The sequence below is a fragment of the Centruroides sculpturatus genome, unplaced genomic scaffold (genome assembly GCF_000671375.1).
Source record: "Centruroides sculpturatus isolate CEXI.00-Female unplaced genomic scaffold, Cexi_2.0 scaffold1889, whole genome shotgun sequence".
NCBI classification, from domain to species: domain Eukaryota; kingdom Metazoa; phylum Arthropoda; class Arachnida; order Scorpiones; family Buthidae; genus Centruroides; species Centruroides sculpturatus.
In genome coordinates this window covers 62,235-79,635 of record NW_019386049.1, presented here as the reverse complement: position 1 = coordinate 79,635, position 17,401 = coordinate 62,235, and the positions used below count along the sequence as shown (strand labels likewise).

The window sequence follows — 17,401 nt, the reverse complement described above, 5'->3', positions numbered from 1 at the left end:
ATAAAATAAACCGGTTATCACCGAACAAGAAACATTAATATGGCCTACGGTGTTACCACCTAAATTTGCAATCGAGCCTAAACTTCTTTCAGTGGTCGTCTCTGGCTCCAAACCACCCCATACCAAATATTCTGCAGTTTTTCCGGATAGCTCGAAAAAGCCTGTGACGATTTTGATCAAATAAAAACTCTGTCATACATTACGCAAAGCCAGTCCAAGAAATTTTGGCGCTCTTCCTCTTTACTACTAGATGCCTCGTGCATTGAATAACCTGCACATCTACATGCGACAGCTCTAGATGTATACATAATATGTCTAATTAAAATAATTGATAAAAATTTCCCTTTAACTGATGTTGACTGTGGTGTTTCCAAATTTTTATGCCCTACGTGTCTACCTAGTGCCAGTGAAATTTGGTGTGGAGTAGTTTGAGGCCAAGATCGATCCACTGAAAAAGAAAGATTCGGCTCGGTTGCGGATTTAAACGGCAACATCATACGTGTTCCTGTCTTTTCGACGTTATTCCACGATGATGTTCGACAATCAAACAAATGCAAAATGGAAGATTTGTTCCACTGTCAAATATCGTCATAAAACGATATAATTTGAAAGTAATTTCATAATAAAATGTGTGGTTAAAAACGTTTGATTATCCCGCTAACATCTAAAGTGGAAACTTTAGAAGTAATTCGGCGACTTTTCTCTCTCCAAAAATATAAAGAAGTATTCTTCGGTCGTTCAAATTCTATAAAACGACAAAAACTCATAAATAACGATTATCCGATGGCTTCCGGAGATTTATCGCCCTAATAGAGATACGACTCGGTTTGTTTTTTTAAGATATACCCGGGTCGAGTCGGTGATATACGACGGCAGATTCTAGGGATTAACACAAACATAACCGGGCATTGTTTATTATGATAATTCTATATCAGAAGATTAATTCGGTGTCCTCCTTTGAAATAACCTATTTTACTTCGAAAAATTGCGAACTGATTTACCCACGAGTAAAATTTCAGGATCCCGATTACAGAGCGATGCCGAATGAATCTATAAATTTTTGTTTCTTAGAAGTTTATAATTAACTTATTGATAGGATAGTTTAAATATAAATAATTAATAGTAATTGATAAATAAAAGTATATAAATTAAGCATTCGATGTAAGTTAGATAATATAAATTTATAGCAATTTTACAAGCTGAAGCATTTGGCCTAGCTGCAAAACAATGGTTTATTGTTAACAAAAATAAGCTACCAAAATGTTCTGTTTCTTAACCCACGAGTACTCATTTTATTAAAAGAAAAAAGTTTTTACGATTTGCTTTATTATTTATTTATTTCCTAAGTATATATTAAATGTAAAGTGCATAAATAAAAATTGAAACCATTAATAAAGCAATAATTAAGAAGCTGTCAATCACTGAAGAAATTACCAAACATGACGTATAGTTCTTATTCATCTGTTGCTCATATAACTGTGAAACGATCAGTTACTATGATATAACATTTATGTATATCATAACTCGTAAATTTAAATACAATAGTATAATATATATAACAGATATAATCGGGCAAGAAGTGGTTTAATAATGATATAACATGACCAGCTACGATGGCTTAGTACTAATAACAGCATATCTACATAATGCAATTTTTTACGGTTGCATCGTTTTGCTCCATTATAGTGTTCATGAAAATCAAAATTAGCACTTATCGTCGTGTCGCACATAAGTACATGCAACTTGGAAACTTATTTTATGTTGCAATTTTACTTATTTATATATGAATTTATATAATTTTTACATAAATGGTAAAAAAATTCCAGTATAAATTCCGGCTCTTAAAAACAAGAATCGATGTTATACCACAACGCGCGCGGGCTTCAAATATTTCATTGTTTCTGGATATACCAATACCTGCCAGTTGTACGGTCCATTAACGACTGAATGGCCGAGCAGCTAAAAAGGAAAGTCTACCGCTCTAGGACCTGGGATCTTATTTTATTGGTCGAAAAACCCAAGAAATTTTCCGGACTCCATCCCTCACCACCCGCTGCTTCATTGTGATCCTATTCGAATCCATAAAAAGCTTGCTAGAAAGGTCTTCATGTCCATAGCGTAGAATAAGTTAATAAAAAGTTGCCGGCTCAATTTTTTTACATATGTAATAATAAAAACTATTGTAAATAATTATGATTATCAAACATATTATTAATTCATGTTATAACTGATTATATTTTAGTTTTTTTTCTTTTCTTTTACTGTTGTTACTATTGATAAATAATCTGATATAAATAAATAAGTGTCATATTTTACCGCAGCTGGCGTTTTGACACGACACAGTTCAAAATGTAGCTATTTTGATGCAAATTTTAATTGTTTTGAAAGAGTAAATCATGCAAATGCAGCTTGTGACAAAGTCAGTGGTCGATTCAAAAGTTCATCAGAAAACGATTATTGATGCTTATGTATGAAATTCCATTTAATCGATGAAAGTTGTGATTACCAGAGCCCCTTCGGCCGCCAATTTAAAGTCTTTTAATCTTAAAAATTGGCGTTTCCACTTCCCGGGACGAAGACCCAGGGGTTGGATTTGTGGGAAGCGAATTTCATTTTGTCGAATTACAGAGAACGAGACGCTTGACGTGTAAGTGCGTGAGTGCGAGAATCCGAGTAAATGTTAAACGGTGTATATCTTCGTGTACAGTGATGTTGTGTGTGTGATCGAAGAACATCTTTTGGCATGTCTAAAAACAGAAAAACAGTCAATTACGATACGAGAATAAGGTGTGTAAAAAAAGAAAACGAAACAAATTGTCACTATCGGAGATTTCTGGAAATATTCACTCGTATGATAAACGGCCGCTTTGTCCTCCTCGTGGTAAAGTTGTCTCCCTCCCAAACGTTCCTACAAAACACAAAGACAGCGACAAAACGAGAAGTTCATTTATTATCTAAGGTCAACATTATTATGTATACCGGACAGTCTTTCTTCCCGAACAGTGTTCGAGAAGAGCAAAGGACCTGACCTAGCCTAACCTAGACAAACCTAACCTACCCTAACCGGAAGCTCAGTTCTATAACAGCTGTTTGGAAACAAAGGTCGGCCGAATGTCGCGTCCGGTGAGTAAATGAGTCACGTTCGGGTGGTCAAAATCGGGAGTCAAATCCGTTGCCGTCGACCGAGTGTCACGTTCAAGAAAAGGTGTCGAATCCGGGTGAAAAGTTTCTAATCCGGTAAGAATGTCGCATCCGTCCGCAGCAACAAAACCATGGACACTACGGTCCCGAGACTCGGACGGCTCTGTCCTCCGATTCCTCCCCGTTCCGACTTCTGCAAGGTAGTAGCGTCCCCGTGGCGGACGAAGAGACAGAACGAGACCAAAACAGAAAGTGTCAACTCGGACTAGCTGTCACTTTCTACATTCTTCACAGCAAGGTCTGCGGCCGAAGACCTTGGCCAAGTGCGACGGACCCAGAGTGTAACGTCGGATAATTCCGACTCCGGGAGGATACAACGCAACGCGCACTTGGGGAAGGCCTTCGGCCGCAGACCTTGTCTTTCTTCCCGACAGTGTTTCTCCCGACAGTGTTTCTCCCCGCAGACCACAGTCTTTCTTCCCGAACAGTGTTCGAGAAGAGCAAAGGACCTGACCTAGCCTAACCTAGACAAACCTAACCTACCCTAACCGGAAGCTCAGTTCTGATAACAGCTGTTTGGAAACAAAGGTCGGCCGAATGTCGCGTCCGGTGAGTAAATGAGTCACGTTCGGGTGGTCAAAATCGCTTCTTCACCCGCTGCCTGTCGTTCGTCGAGTCCCAGCTCCTCCGACGTCTCTTCGGGCGAGGTACGAGTCCGACAGACTCGTTCCGTGCCATCCGAGGAACCCCCTCCCTCCGGCGTCACCGCCTTCCTCCACCAGAACAGCACCAACCTCTTCATTCTGTAAAAAAGAAAATTTGCAATTAGTCGAGTGAAAACAAAAGCTTAAATTAATAAAGCAAAAAGCTTTAAAAAAAAAGCAAAATGCTCACCACAACCGCCTTTTAAATCTAAAACATTCGAATCGACCATCGAAAGATGTCTTCTGGCCAGTGGCGTAGCGTGGGTGTCAGCCGCCCGGGGCGGAGGAAAATTTCGCCCCTTATTTAGGCATCTCAATTTAAAAGACTAAAATTCAGTTTCGTCACAGAATAAGTAATGAAAAATTCCGTGCTAGTGTTGACACCTTTTTAAAATCGCTGACCCGGACGGCAGGTGAGGTTTGTTCGAATAGAAGTTCCTGACGCACGCGTATGTCATTTTGCAATGCGAAGAATAATGTGCAGTGCATGCTGGTTCTAAATCAGTTACAGTTAGCGGCTAGGTAAACTTGGATAGGAGTAACGCAAGTGACCTAGCTCCATTGGATATTGAAGGTGTATATATAAACGAATAAATTGTACAAGCAAGAAAAAAAAGGTCAACAGGTCGCGCACGATATCCCCGGACGGCGAGTCAATTCCCGGATTATCCGGATGGATGGTAACACTATTCCGTGCTAATTTCAATCGATCCGAGTCGTAGGTGGACGAACATATGAAATAAAATGGTCCAAATTCTTACGAGATATTATTATTATTTATTGTGAAATTTTGCCGCCCCCACTACGCTACGCTACTGCTTCTGGCAACGATTCTTCCGGCAATATTAAATAAATTCTTACGTCTAGGGTCAATATGGACTAAGACTTACCTCAAAAATATCTTTTATTCTTTCTCGAACTGTGGAAACTGCCAAAACAGCACATAATATACTAGCTCAACAAAAACACGTCCGAATCCCATCAGAAACACAATCTAACTACGAATCGTCACGTGTGACGTATTTCGAACAAACGTTAAAAGACGCGTCAACAATGTTCAAATTTCGTAAAAATTAGAATAAAAAATATCAATTTGTTTAAATTTTCTTAATGAATTAATTTTTAATTTTTTCTTTATTTTGCTTCAATCATTTTCTTGTGTTCGCAATTTGATAAATAAATTATCTTCTGTATTTACACGGTTCAGAATGGCCACCGTGGAGGGGTTAAAGACGATCTTCTTAAATTCTACGTCTCGAGGCTCGACCAACTGCGAAAATTGCACGAAATTCATTTGAATAGGTTGATAAATATCTTTTTCGTCCATTTTTGGCCATCGCGTGAAATACAATAAATCAAATTCCCGAGATTTCGACTTATTTGGCCCAATATTATTTCGCTCTTCGGAAAGATTCCTCGGGTTGCACGTTTCGCGTATTAATGCAACATCAAACTGGATAAAGTTAATATTAAAAAGAAATACCCAAAAACCTTTATAATACGACGGAACGAAAACGAAGTCCGAGACAACAGGGGAACCGACACAGAAAGGATAAACAGATAGAGCCGGGAAGAAACGACCATTCTTCTTCCTCCTTGAATTTCTGGCTTTCCGCCTTTAAATTAATTTCAATAAACCGATCAAATTAATCAATTTGACACTTCCGTTAGACTTGGTCCGAAAGCGTTGATCCAACTTTGAAACTTTCGCTCTTATCTCACTCCATGATGTTTTTCTTTTTTAACGGCTAAGAATTTTTCTTTATGTTTTCATTACTTACAACGCGACAATTTTGCTTTCAAAGGAATACAGTCGACCCCCTATAACACTGTTGATTATTCCGTTTTATATGAATTCCATGTTGTACGAGTCACTTAGATTTTACAAATACGTGTACCGGACTGTAAACTGCTCACGTATTTGTAAAATCTAAGTGACTCATACAACATGGAATTCATATAAAACGGAATAATCAACAGTGTTATAGGGGGGTCGTACTACATTTATTTCCAAACTTTGGCGTGTCTACGAGAGACATAGTCAAAGCTGGATTTTTCCGATTGACATTCTGAACTTTCCTATTCTTTAATTGGCGTTGACCCCTGACCTGACGGGGCTGCAATTTGAAAAAATTGTAAACCTATAAATTCCCACTGTCGTCCGTCCGTCTATTTGTCTCAATCTCGAAAACGACGTTAGATGAAATCCGAAAGATAGATATGAAACCTTAGGAACAGGAGGTCCCAATTAACTATATATGAACTTCCGATGCGAACCGGAAGTCACGTTTATCAATTTAAAACTTCCCTGCTCCCGAAAGCAGTTAATAGATGACCGGCACTACTCTATTGTTAAAGGAAAAGTGTGATGTACAGATGAAAGCCACTACTAATTTGAGATGGAGAGCATATATGTTAAATTAAATGATTTGAAAATATGATTAAAAATTGCGGCCCGGCATTGTCACAATAAATAATTGGTCGTAGTTATAGTTTGTTTGTGAAAACTTTGGTTTCGATTTGTAAAAATATTTACAATAGAAAACTGCATTTTGACCTTTGTCGTGTTATAAATCATAATATTAAAGTTAAAATTCTCCTAAAAAGTAATAAAGAGTTAATAACTATTAAGAATATTACGTAAGAAAATTCATTTTTATACTCCATCTTGGCAAGATCATTTGTTGCATAATTCATTGCAATGTAGTTTGCATATAAAATGAGTGTTCTCGACATTTTAGTAAATTATAGTTTACGCTTGTATTTTGAGTCTTGCGTTTTTTTATTTTTGGATCAGTTAATAGGCCTGCGTTAGGCCTGTAAATTAGCCGAAAACGTTTGTTCTGTGATTAAAGCTATTGCTGGAAAAGTACGAGTGGTGTATTTTTTGATTGGTCTAATCTCGAGTTATTAAAAAGGAAATAATAAGCGTAAGTTTTAGTTCCGCCGAGTGGAAAGGTTTTCAAGAAAGAAACAATAGGTCGTGTTCAGGAATTTAGTAAAATACAAATGGCACGTCTAGAAACAATAAAATCTCGAGAGAGAGGGAGAGAATGGTGAATAGAATTTCAGATATTTCTGAAAACGGGTTGTAATGTCATAAAAAGAAACAGATGTCGCTTGGATGCCACAATTTAATTATTTTATGAAGTCGTACTTTTGCCTCTAAAGGTAAAAGGTACGATAAACCGTTGTGTGTAGACAAGCCTTAAGCTTTGGCTGTAATTTATCTAAAGCTGTCTTCCGAGATTCGTCCCAAAAAAAGGAGTTTTATTGTGACTTTTTAAAATGAATATTAAGCTATGTTATATGTGTCCGCATAACAGGTGTAAGTTATTTCTTCTCCTCTAACAAATTCGCCCCCATTGTAAATATTACCAGATTTTCATGCTTAAAAGCATGGAAATTTGGCAGTGTCGTGAATTTAAAAAATATAATAATAATAAAGAAATCTTATCGGAAATAAACGCCTTCCTAAGATTATGACGGAAGAAACGAAACTANAGTGTAGTTTTTATTGGTCTAATCTCGAGTTATTAAAAAGGAAATAATAAGCGTAAGTTTTAGTTCCGCCGAGTGGAAAGGTTTTCAAGAAAGAAACAATAGGTCGTGTTCAGGAATTTAGTAAAATACAAATGGCACGTCTAGAAACAATAAAATCTCGAGAGAGAGGGAGAGAATGGTGAATAGAATTTCAGATATTTCTGAAAACGGGTTGTAATGTCATAAAAAGAAACAGATGTCGCTTGGATGCCACAATTTAATTATTTTATGAAGTCGTACTTTTGCCTCTAAAGGTAAAAGGTACGATAAACCGTTGTGTGTAGACAAGCCTTAAGCTTTGGCTGTAATTTATCTAAAGCTGTCTTCCGAGATTCGTCCCAAAAAAAGGAGTTTTATTGTGACTTTTTAAAATGAATATTAAGCTATGTTATATGTGTCCGCATAACAGGTGTAAGTTATTTCTTCTCCTCTAACAAATTCGCCCCCATTGTAAATATTACCAGATTTTCATGCTTAAAAGCATGGAAATTTGGCAGTGTCGTGAATTTAAAAAATATAATAATAATAAAGAAATCTTATCGGAAATAAACGCCTTCCTAAGATTATGACGGAAGAAACGAAACTATTTTCTATGAAATCATAGATGAGAGGAGGTTAAGAGTATACATTGCGTGTTTCTCAAATTTGGAAACACTGACTGAAGACTTTCCCATGCACACATTTTACTGTTGATGGCAAAGTGTGTCGGAGCCAACTGTTTTTGGTCTGTGAGTGGCCAGAGCATTGATAGCTTAGTAAACAGTCTTTTCTGTTTTCGGAAGTAACTTTGCAAACTCGGGCCACAAGCTTTCTCAATTTTGTTGTCTGAGTTGTGAAAGTATTGTTTGAAGGGATAAAGATAGGGGTCGAAGCTAGCTTTCGTGCCGGTTTTTGCCTGGAGTTGCATTCTATCAGCAAATTAATGAAATTTTGTTTCGAAGGGTAAGAGTATTCAGCAGTGTCAGACAGTACTCGAGTCAGAGATTCTTTCCGGAATATCTTAGAGCAGACGGAAAAGGAAAAAAGCCGAAAAATAAAAAAAAGGTAAAAATACAGTGGGCGCAAGAAAGACTTGGATTCGTGAAAAAATGACTAGCAAGAGAATTGATAAGTCTAATGATGAAGGCGTTTTCTGTCCTGCCTGTGACGAATCTTTCCACGATGACTGGGTGCACAATGTCCACATTGTGCACAGTGGTGGCACGAGCAATATTCAGACTATGAAGGCACAAAAGGTTTCATGTGTGATTGCTATTAGTGCGTATTCTTAAACGATAAGTTGCGTACTCTTAACTTCCAGCGCAGAGAAAGAGTACGCATTGAGATCTCCTTTTTTAAAATTTCTTGTCAAAACTATATTTGTTTTTTTCTTTCTAACAGCCAAGCGGAAAGATATATACTCAGACAGAAATGTATTCTGACGAAACAATAAACACCTGAGATATGCAAAAAGGTAACATAAGGTGAGTACTCTATCCCTCCTCTCCCCTAAATAACGCCAACAATGCCGACTTCACATCGTATACGGATTTGTGTTGTCGGTTTCTCTATATCCGAAAAGAATGCCAATTACGTAGACTACGTTATTATTTTTATTAAACACGTAGTGCTTAATACTTTCATAAATTATATATAAAACGAATGACGCCAGAAGTCTCCGACAATGCATGCGCGTATAGTTCACGCGGATAGCTAATCGCAACGAAAATAAAGAATATTTTACCACCAATAACGTCGTGCCTTCGTCTACCACTCGACAGCGAAACAAATTTCATTTGCACGTACATTTGAGGATCTTCGAAGAAAAGTAGAAACCGGTTCGGCTCCGGCGACCCATTTACCTAATTTAAAGGCACGAGCAGAAAACATCAGAAATCAAGATATTTTCCTTCTACGACTGCGTTAAAGGTAAATTGATTTTTAAATGTGATAAATGCGCGATGTTATCTTACAAAATAATAGGTAACATTTGTCATGTTCTTTCGTTGTTGTTCATATTCCGATTTCGATTATTCTCGTATTTCTATCGTCAGTTCTAACGAATTTTTAAAATTTACTTTAAGGAAACCAAAAAATCTTCGAGTAGTATGCGTTTGATACATTCTGAAGTACAAAAATTAATTAGTATATATAACACATTTTTTCAAAAAAAAATTTTATAAAAAAAAATTTTTTTTTGAAAAAATGTGTTATATATACTAATTAATTTTTGTACTTCAGAATGTATCAAACGCATACTACTTCTTCGAATACTTTTGTATTTTACTTAGTTTTATTTTACATTCAATCGTTACAAAATGTCTTCCTATACGACATTTATCGGGACTTTCATCCTTAGCTAAAAAAGTAGGAATAGACTAACCGAATATTAGAGTGTGGAGGAAATGTCTTTTGATTAATTTGCAATAATCGAAAATATTTTACTTAGTAAAAGGCGTCATTCCTTTCCATTTCTCAATTTCTGGAATTTTCTTGAAATTTCTGACGAATGATAATTGACTTTAATTAAAATTTATGATTCGAAAATCTGGAAAGACCACTTCCGATTGTAAACAAATCTCTGGACGCCATCCAGGATCACTTTCCGCCCACGATCTTTATAAATAGGAACGAGTCGAGTTTTCGCGTAACACAACTTTTCGTCCAGTCTTTTTACATTGTGAATGTAGATGAAAGAAGACGTAATCGAACCAGTTCCCTCGCGCTCTTCCACATTTTTATTTAGTAGATTGTCATTTCTATGTAAAAATCATTCATCCACGTGCAACAATTCGACGTTAATAGTGACAGTCCGAAGTGTGACGATATTACCAATTCCCCCTCAACGGAGGATAATCGTTGAGGTTTTCTGTGGTTTAGCAACTTCCTCTTCGTGTTAACCGTTGTAACGCTCTAAATGTTGCCAAGTTTCGAAGTGCCGAAGACAAAACAAAATAGCAGAAGAAACATAATCAAAATCATAAGAACTTGAAAACAAACTTGAAACAACCTGTTAGAATGCAGTCTCTTGAAACTCTTTCGGTCATTTGATTGACCTTCTTTGCTAAACGAAATGTTGTACGTAAATAATACCATAATCATTAGCCTACACGAAATAACTTACTTTCGTTGTAATAAAGACGAAAAACGCTCATTTTGTTTTGTCTTCTTCTTTGTCATGGTTGATATAAAGTATGCTCATCGGAGAAATAAATCCTGTATGGCTTCATTTCTCCGATAGAGCAGTGATGATAGTATCCAATGAGCCGGCCGAAGCTTATTGCTTGGCCATACGCGGGGAATAATGTCTTCCGGGAAGTCTTTTAAAGGTAACTGGTCCCAATTTTGGCGTTAAAGACGTGGAGAAAACCGGTAAACTCCACGTGGCCAGTCCGTCCTGTCGAGGCTCGAACCCAAGTGTTCAGGAAACTGAACCGCTTGGCCCATTTTGTTTAGTAGATTTAATTCATTAAACACTCTGCAGAAATAATAAACTATTATTGTTCGATTAAAAAGTTTAGTAATATTAATAAGTAATTGTTTACAAATTTCCAGAAACTGGCGATGTACAATCTAAGCTGTAGATAATTTCCAATTTTAGTAAGAACATTTTTAACTCCAGATTCCATTTCCACATACAAAAGGAATAATCTTTTCTATTGATTGACTTCATTCTGTGCAATATCTATGTAGGAGATTCGAGGAACCGTTCTAACGGAACAGTTTCAACCATTCCAGTTCCAGAAGCGGAACTGGAATGTCCACGTCCAGAGGCGGCCCTGGGATTTGCAAAGCCTTAGGCGAAATTTATTTTTGAAACCTATTAAAAGTACGATGAATAGATAGACGTAGAGGGTAGATTTATTTAGGTCTACGAAAACGACGGCCGAACGGTCAAGGTGGCAGCCTACCACTCTGGGGAATCAGAATCCGGAAGGGTCGAAAAAACTCTAGAAATTTTTCAGGCGGTGGTCGTCCGGATATGTCGGGTCCCCTCACTATTCGGCCGTACCAATATGGACCTGACTGAACCCATAATGAGCTTGCTAAAAGAGGCCCTCTTAATGCTCACAGAGTGGAAAGAGTTTAAAAAAAGGTTTACAGTAATAAGAACATTTTTAATATGGAAACAGGGAGTAAAACACAATGAAATAATTAAAATATATGCTCTCCACCTCAAGTTAGTAGTGTCTTGCCCTGGTACATCATACCTTTCCTTTAACAACAGAGTTGTGCCGGTCATCTATCACCTTTCAGGGGAAAATTTTTGGTGGCTTGTGGTTAGAATCAAAAGTTCGTATATAGTTCATCGGGGCCTCCTGCCCTTAAGGTTTTCATATCTGGTCTCGTATTTCATCTATCTAACTCCGTTCTGCAGATTAAGGAAAGAGACGGACGACAGTAAGTATTTATAGATCTATAATTCTTTCAAATTGTAGCCCAATAAAAAACAATAGTTTTACAAAGAATTGAAAAATTCAATAGTAGTATGGAAATTCCTAAAATATTCTTCTCTTGCTATTATTAGCAGGGCTGAATGAGTCAATTACAGAATAAAACACCAGTTTTATAACAACATATCTTTCAAAGGACAAGATCGAAAGCCTCTCTTGACACACTATTGATTGGAGGTTGATCAACGTCTTGATTTTGATCATTCCGCAGACACAAGAGCTCCCGTACATTGGGGCTCGTGCCCTGAATTGCACTTTTCCCAATTCCTAAGAGGGTCCCAAATTCCATTATCAACAAACAACAGAAAATTTATGACTTCTTGTCAATTCTGCAAATATAAAAGAAACTAATAAATTATATTCGTCCCATGCAACGATGTCATATGCTGACCAAAAACCACATTCCTTGTTTTCAAGGCCAAGTTAGCCCCAAGTGCAACTAGCTCCACATGGAATTACAAAGCTTGAAGCTTCTTGCATAGTAAGATACTCTTTTTTTGTCTGGTGCCTCCTCATATTTTATGCACGTAGTTTATGGGCGCCATTGCGAAACAAATATCGGAGAAATTATATTTTCAATAATTACTAATTTGACTATTTAAATATTTGCTAGTATATTTTAGTACCACAGTATTTGCGAACTCCTGAAAGCGAGTAGCATTATACATTGCCTTTTTCGCCTATATGTAGGGCGGATTATGCCACCTCTATTGTTCCTGGTAAAACACTGCGCAGCAGAGCCGGGCCAAGAGGTATTTTCAAATGAGGAAGAAGGATAAATTTTCATCCCTATGTATAGTTTTTTTTCCTCTAATAAGTATTAAATAAAAATAAATAAATAAATGATTTTGGGAAGAAAATATACATATTAATTATTAAATAGAAAAATCACAGAACGCAGTAATAGTACAATAGTAGTAAGAATATAAAGTTACACATATTACAAATAAAATCGCAGCAACCTTAACAAAAGAAAAACAATATACAAAGCTTAATATCATACGAGGAAACAAGTGAATCGAGCGAGAGCATTTGATACAAATCATTAGTGTTCTTAAAGTATTTGACGAATATTGCAAGATATATTTGGCTTTTGTTTTTTTTTTTTATTTTGCAATTTATTGATTTTCATTTTTCACCAATTTGTCGCTCTTTTCCATTGTTAAACTGAGGCAAGTGCCCCGTTTTCCTCAACCCTGTTCCGGCTCTTCTGCAGTAAGAATTTTACAGCTGACTAGCCGATAGTTTCAAAGTAACTCGTACAAAGAGGTCATTCAAATATGATGTCACCAATTTTAAGTCTTTGTTTTTGACTACCTACCTCTTCCCTGTCATATTTTATCATCAATTTTTAGACCCTTCCGTGCCCTCGGGCTGCCATCGTCTGATATTGAAACGAACCATTTCTGTAAAACAGATCTACAGTCCATTAATTTAGTCAATACAATTTCCAATCGGTTTTCTTATCGTTACGACTGTAATACAGTATAACGTAACAAGACGACAAAGTGGAGCGAAGAGAGGTCGCGGCGCATGCGAGTTTCGCCTTCGTCCGTACAACTAAAGATGCAACGATGAACGTTACGCGTTACCTTTATTATTTTCTCGAGTCTTGCTGTTACATTTTAATATACGTAAGTATCTTTAATCATTTTAATGTTGCGTATTACTTTTAAGAGTGGAGTAAATTTTAAAATAAACGAAGATACGACGTTAACCTACTTAAGAATTTATGTTTTGTTTAACGAAACTTTCGAAGTGGTCGAGATATTCGACATTAAATTTCCTCGTCTGTCGTCTATAAGAACTGTAAAAATAGCCGAAATGTTTAATTTTAATTGTTTTAATTCGTCAAATGATAATATAAATTCTCTCGAATAATCGGAGTAAATATACAGGCCTACAGATAACGAAGTGATCGTTGGCCAAGTGGTTGGCCCTCCCATTATATAGTATTTAGTAAGTTATCACCCGGAAAAAATTTAAAGCAATTTAATTACGAGTAGGAATAGAAACTCTTTTACGTTTGTATCCCGTTCGCGGTATTAAGCCGATAATACCGTAAATTCTTCATGCAATTTTAATAGCATCTTTAACATTATTACGTGTGAAAAATGTCGTTAAGATTACTATTTCGAGATATTATCGAATATTAATTGGCTACCGATGGCACTCTTCCGATGCATCGTATCGCAATCGAAATAAAGTTATGTTCTTTTATCTTGATTAATACGTTGAAGAAACACTTATAATATCCCGAGCGTAGTGACGACTTTCCTAGTTTTATTACGAATATTTTCAATAGGAATAACTAAGGAATTGATGGATTTACAAATCTACAGATTACTTTTCATTTACATTTACAGATTCGTCGAGGATTCTACACAAAAACCTACGACTCTACGAAAACAAAAGATGATCAATCTCATTCCATTCGTATTTAGTAAGTATAATAACGTTATTATTATTTATCAAACAATAAAATATATATAAAAGAATATTTTTTCAGATTTGTTTGCGCTCATCTACTGCGTAAATGTAAGTTTTCCTCGTATTCCGTTGTATAATTAATTCACATTTTTAACGGAAAAGTAAACGTTAATATCTTGTGATTAGGGAGGAAAAGAATTCAAACAAACGTATAATCAAAGATTATGTCGAAATAATTTCAAGTATATTAAAGATCAATACGTGACGGATTTCCTATTAGACCGGGCCTTCAAAATAATAATAATAATACCAATAAAATAGGGGGAAAATAATTTTATTTAGAAACAATTCGTAAAGGAATTAGTACAGATTAAAAGTAGGAACAGTAAGTTGAGTAGTATTAATAATGAATATAGTTTGCACGAACAGAGTGATGTACTAATGACGGGTTTTCAATGGTAGGATTTTACAGACTTAAATATCGAAAAAGGCACCTTTGCCCTTTCGATATTTAAGTCTGTAAAAATGCAATTATTGCAGAAGTGAGATTATAAAATAGAATCATTCGGTGCGAAAGTTGCACTATTAGTTTGGGAGCGCCTGCAAATTGTCGGTCTTTAATTAAATACACCACTGAAATGCACCTTAGAAGCATCGAGGAAAAAATATAATAAATAGCGTTATGTTTTAATCACACTAATGAACTATGATAAAATTACGACGGAAGAGTAAGAAATTGAGCAGTAAAATATAAATACCGTATTTTCTCGATTAAACCCAGGGAAATAAAGGTGCTGTTAAAAAAAAATAATAATAATAAAATAAACCCCGGATTGAAAAGCATGGAAAATACTGCACTGTATAGAGTAATGTAATTTAAAGTGACGAGTAAGAAGTTTAATTAAAATTCTATCCCTTCTACTTGTCTAGTCAGACAATACTTTGTATTCTCCACGGCTGACGAGAAAATTTTTGGAAATAAAATATAGATATTGTCGAATATCTAGCGTGGGCAAGTCTCCATCCCGTTCGTAAGTCGAGAGATTATCAGCCAAAGGGTAATTAGAAAAACTCGAATTAAAGACGGTGATACCAGAAGATGGTAATGAAGATTTCGATTCCTACAACGACATCGAAACAGACACGAACGAGAACGTAATAACCGAATCGGGTTATCTACGAAAACAGCAGTTTAGTTTATTTCAAATGTAGCTGTAATCTGCAAATACAATCAATACGTCTCTTTCATTATCCATATGACAGGTCACGTAGATAATGAAAACAATCAAAACGATTGTGTGTGTGTGTTATACCTAGTTTTCCTGTTAACCACCCTTACTACCACCGAAGGCCTAGACTAAGTAATCTAGGCGAAATCTTACTATAATTTTATATAATTAAAGTCTTGTTTTACATTTACTAATCGCTATTTTTGTCTTTGTAATTCGCTTCGTAGTACTGCCAAAAAAACTAACATTTTAAATGAAAATATCACATTACTTTGTTATCAATTTATGCGTTAATTAAAAACGGATAATCGCAATTAATACGTACGAATGTAGCATTTGTTTTTCTTTTTACGGAAAACCGAACACATTTTCTCCGTAAAATAATTAAAGCATTACATAATTAGATGTTTTAAGTGTTGAAAATACTTGAAAATCGCCGTTCAATTTTCAATGATGTTTTGCCCAATAATTTCTGTTACAATTTAATTTTATATTTTAAATAACATATATATAATGAAGATAAATGTTCTTATTAATATTTCACAATTTTATTAACAATAAAGTCCGTCTTATAACCTGTTCTGTCGTCGGCTCAAGGTAATATCCCATACACGTGACTTTTTTAGAACTCGGTTAAAGATATAAATGAGTACAAGGAACAATTCAAGTGTTACGTCATTATGAGCGAGGGAGGATTCGTTTGTTTCTGACAATTGCTGACGAGTGGGGGAGAAGGAGGAGCTTTAGATGACGTAAGATTGCACTCGTCTTCTATTTTTCTCCTTAGTCATCACAAAATTGTCCGAAAATAATTTCCGTGTGTTTGCGAATGGTTTAAATTTCTGATCTAATGACATATTTAGGGGAGGTAGTGCCTTAATTTCTGATGAATGGGGATGGTGAGGGTTAGAGCGGCAATCGATGTCCATCGAAAAAGTAGAAACGGCAACATTTATATTAATTTCTTTGCTTTCAGGCGGAAGTGGAAGAAAAGTTACCTTATCCGACTTACAGTTACATTCCGGAGACCGAATTCGATTGCCGAGGACGTTGGGGTTTCTACGCGGATCCTGGGACCGACTGCCAAGTTTTCCATCTCTGCAAATACGGACCGGAAGTTTCCGCTTCCTTCCTGTGTACCAATGGGACGTTATTTCAGCAAATTCATCCCCAGAGATGCGATCATTGGTACAAGGTTAAATGCCATTAACTTCACCCACCTCAAATTTTATTTACGTCGTCCCGATAATCATTGTAAAAAATTGGCACTAAACATTCCAGTGGGCTCGATCGGAACCAACTGTATGGTTGCATCGACCGAAAAAGCAAGGTTCAGTTACAGTATCTGCAATAAACCAGAACATTTTTCACTTTATTATAAATATTCGGCATTTTTTTATTAAAATTTTCTGTACCTTTATCGTTTCGTTCATGTACTAGTTTTTGACCGTGAATTTTAAATAAAACCAATTGACGTTCCGTTTCCCGATCGCTCTAATAGGCATATTCATATTTACTTAATTAATAAATAAAGTGGACAGGCACAATAATAAATATTTTAAAAAATATTCCCAAAATTGGAAGAACAATAAAGGGAGAGTAGGGGAATGGGGCCCACTTAAGGTATATTGCATATTTTTAAGAAAACAACGATATTGTGAGAAGTTATTTTAATGGTGCAAACAGTGTACTCTAAGAAATAAAGTGCATGTGTCAAAACTTGCGTATTCCTCTCCATATTGTTTTAATTATAAAACACAAAAAAACATTGCATTGAGCCCATTACGCAGCCATGTGGGGGTAATGGGAACCATCATATAAACCCATTGAAAAAGACTGAAACGTTAGAAATGTTTCTTCAAAAACTAGAAAACTTAAGTTTTTGCGTATGAATTACTAATTTTTTATATATGTATTGTTT

General features: G+C 35.9%; 1 long non-coding RNA gene across 1 annotated transcript; it reads left to right on the top strand.

Annotated features, from left to right (window-relative positions):
* The first annotated feature begins 9,159 nt into the window (after window positions 1–9,159).
* Window positions 9,160–16,593, top strand: LOC111613323. The gene is made up of 3 exons (XR_002754751.1): window positions 9,160–9,296; window positions 14,188–14,264; window positions 16,457–16,593. It is a non-coding gene; the product is annotated as an uncharacterized LOC111613323 (long non-coding RNA).
* Window positions 16,594–17,401: the final 808 nt, after the last annotated feature.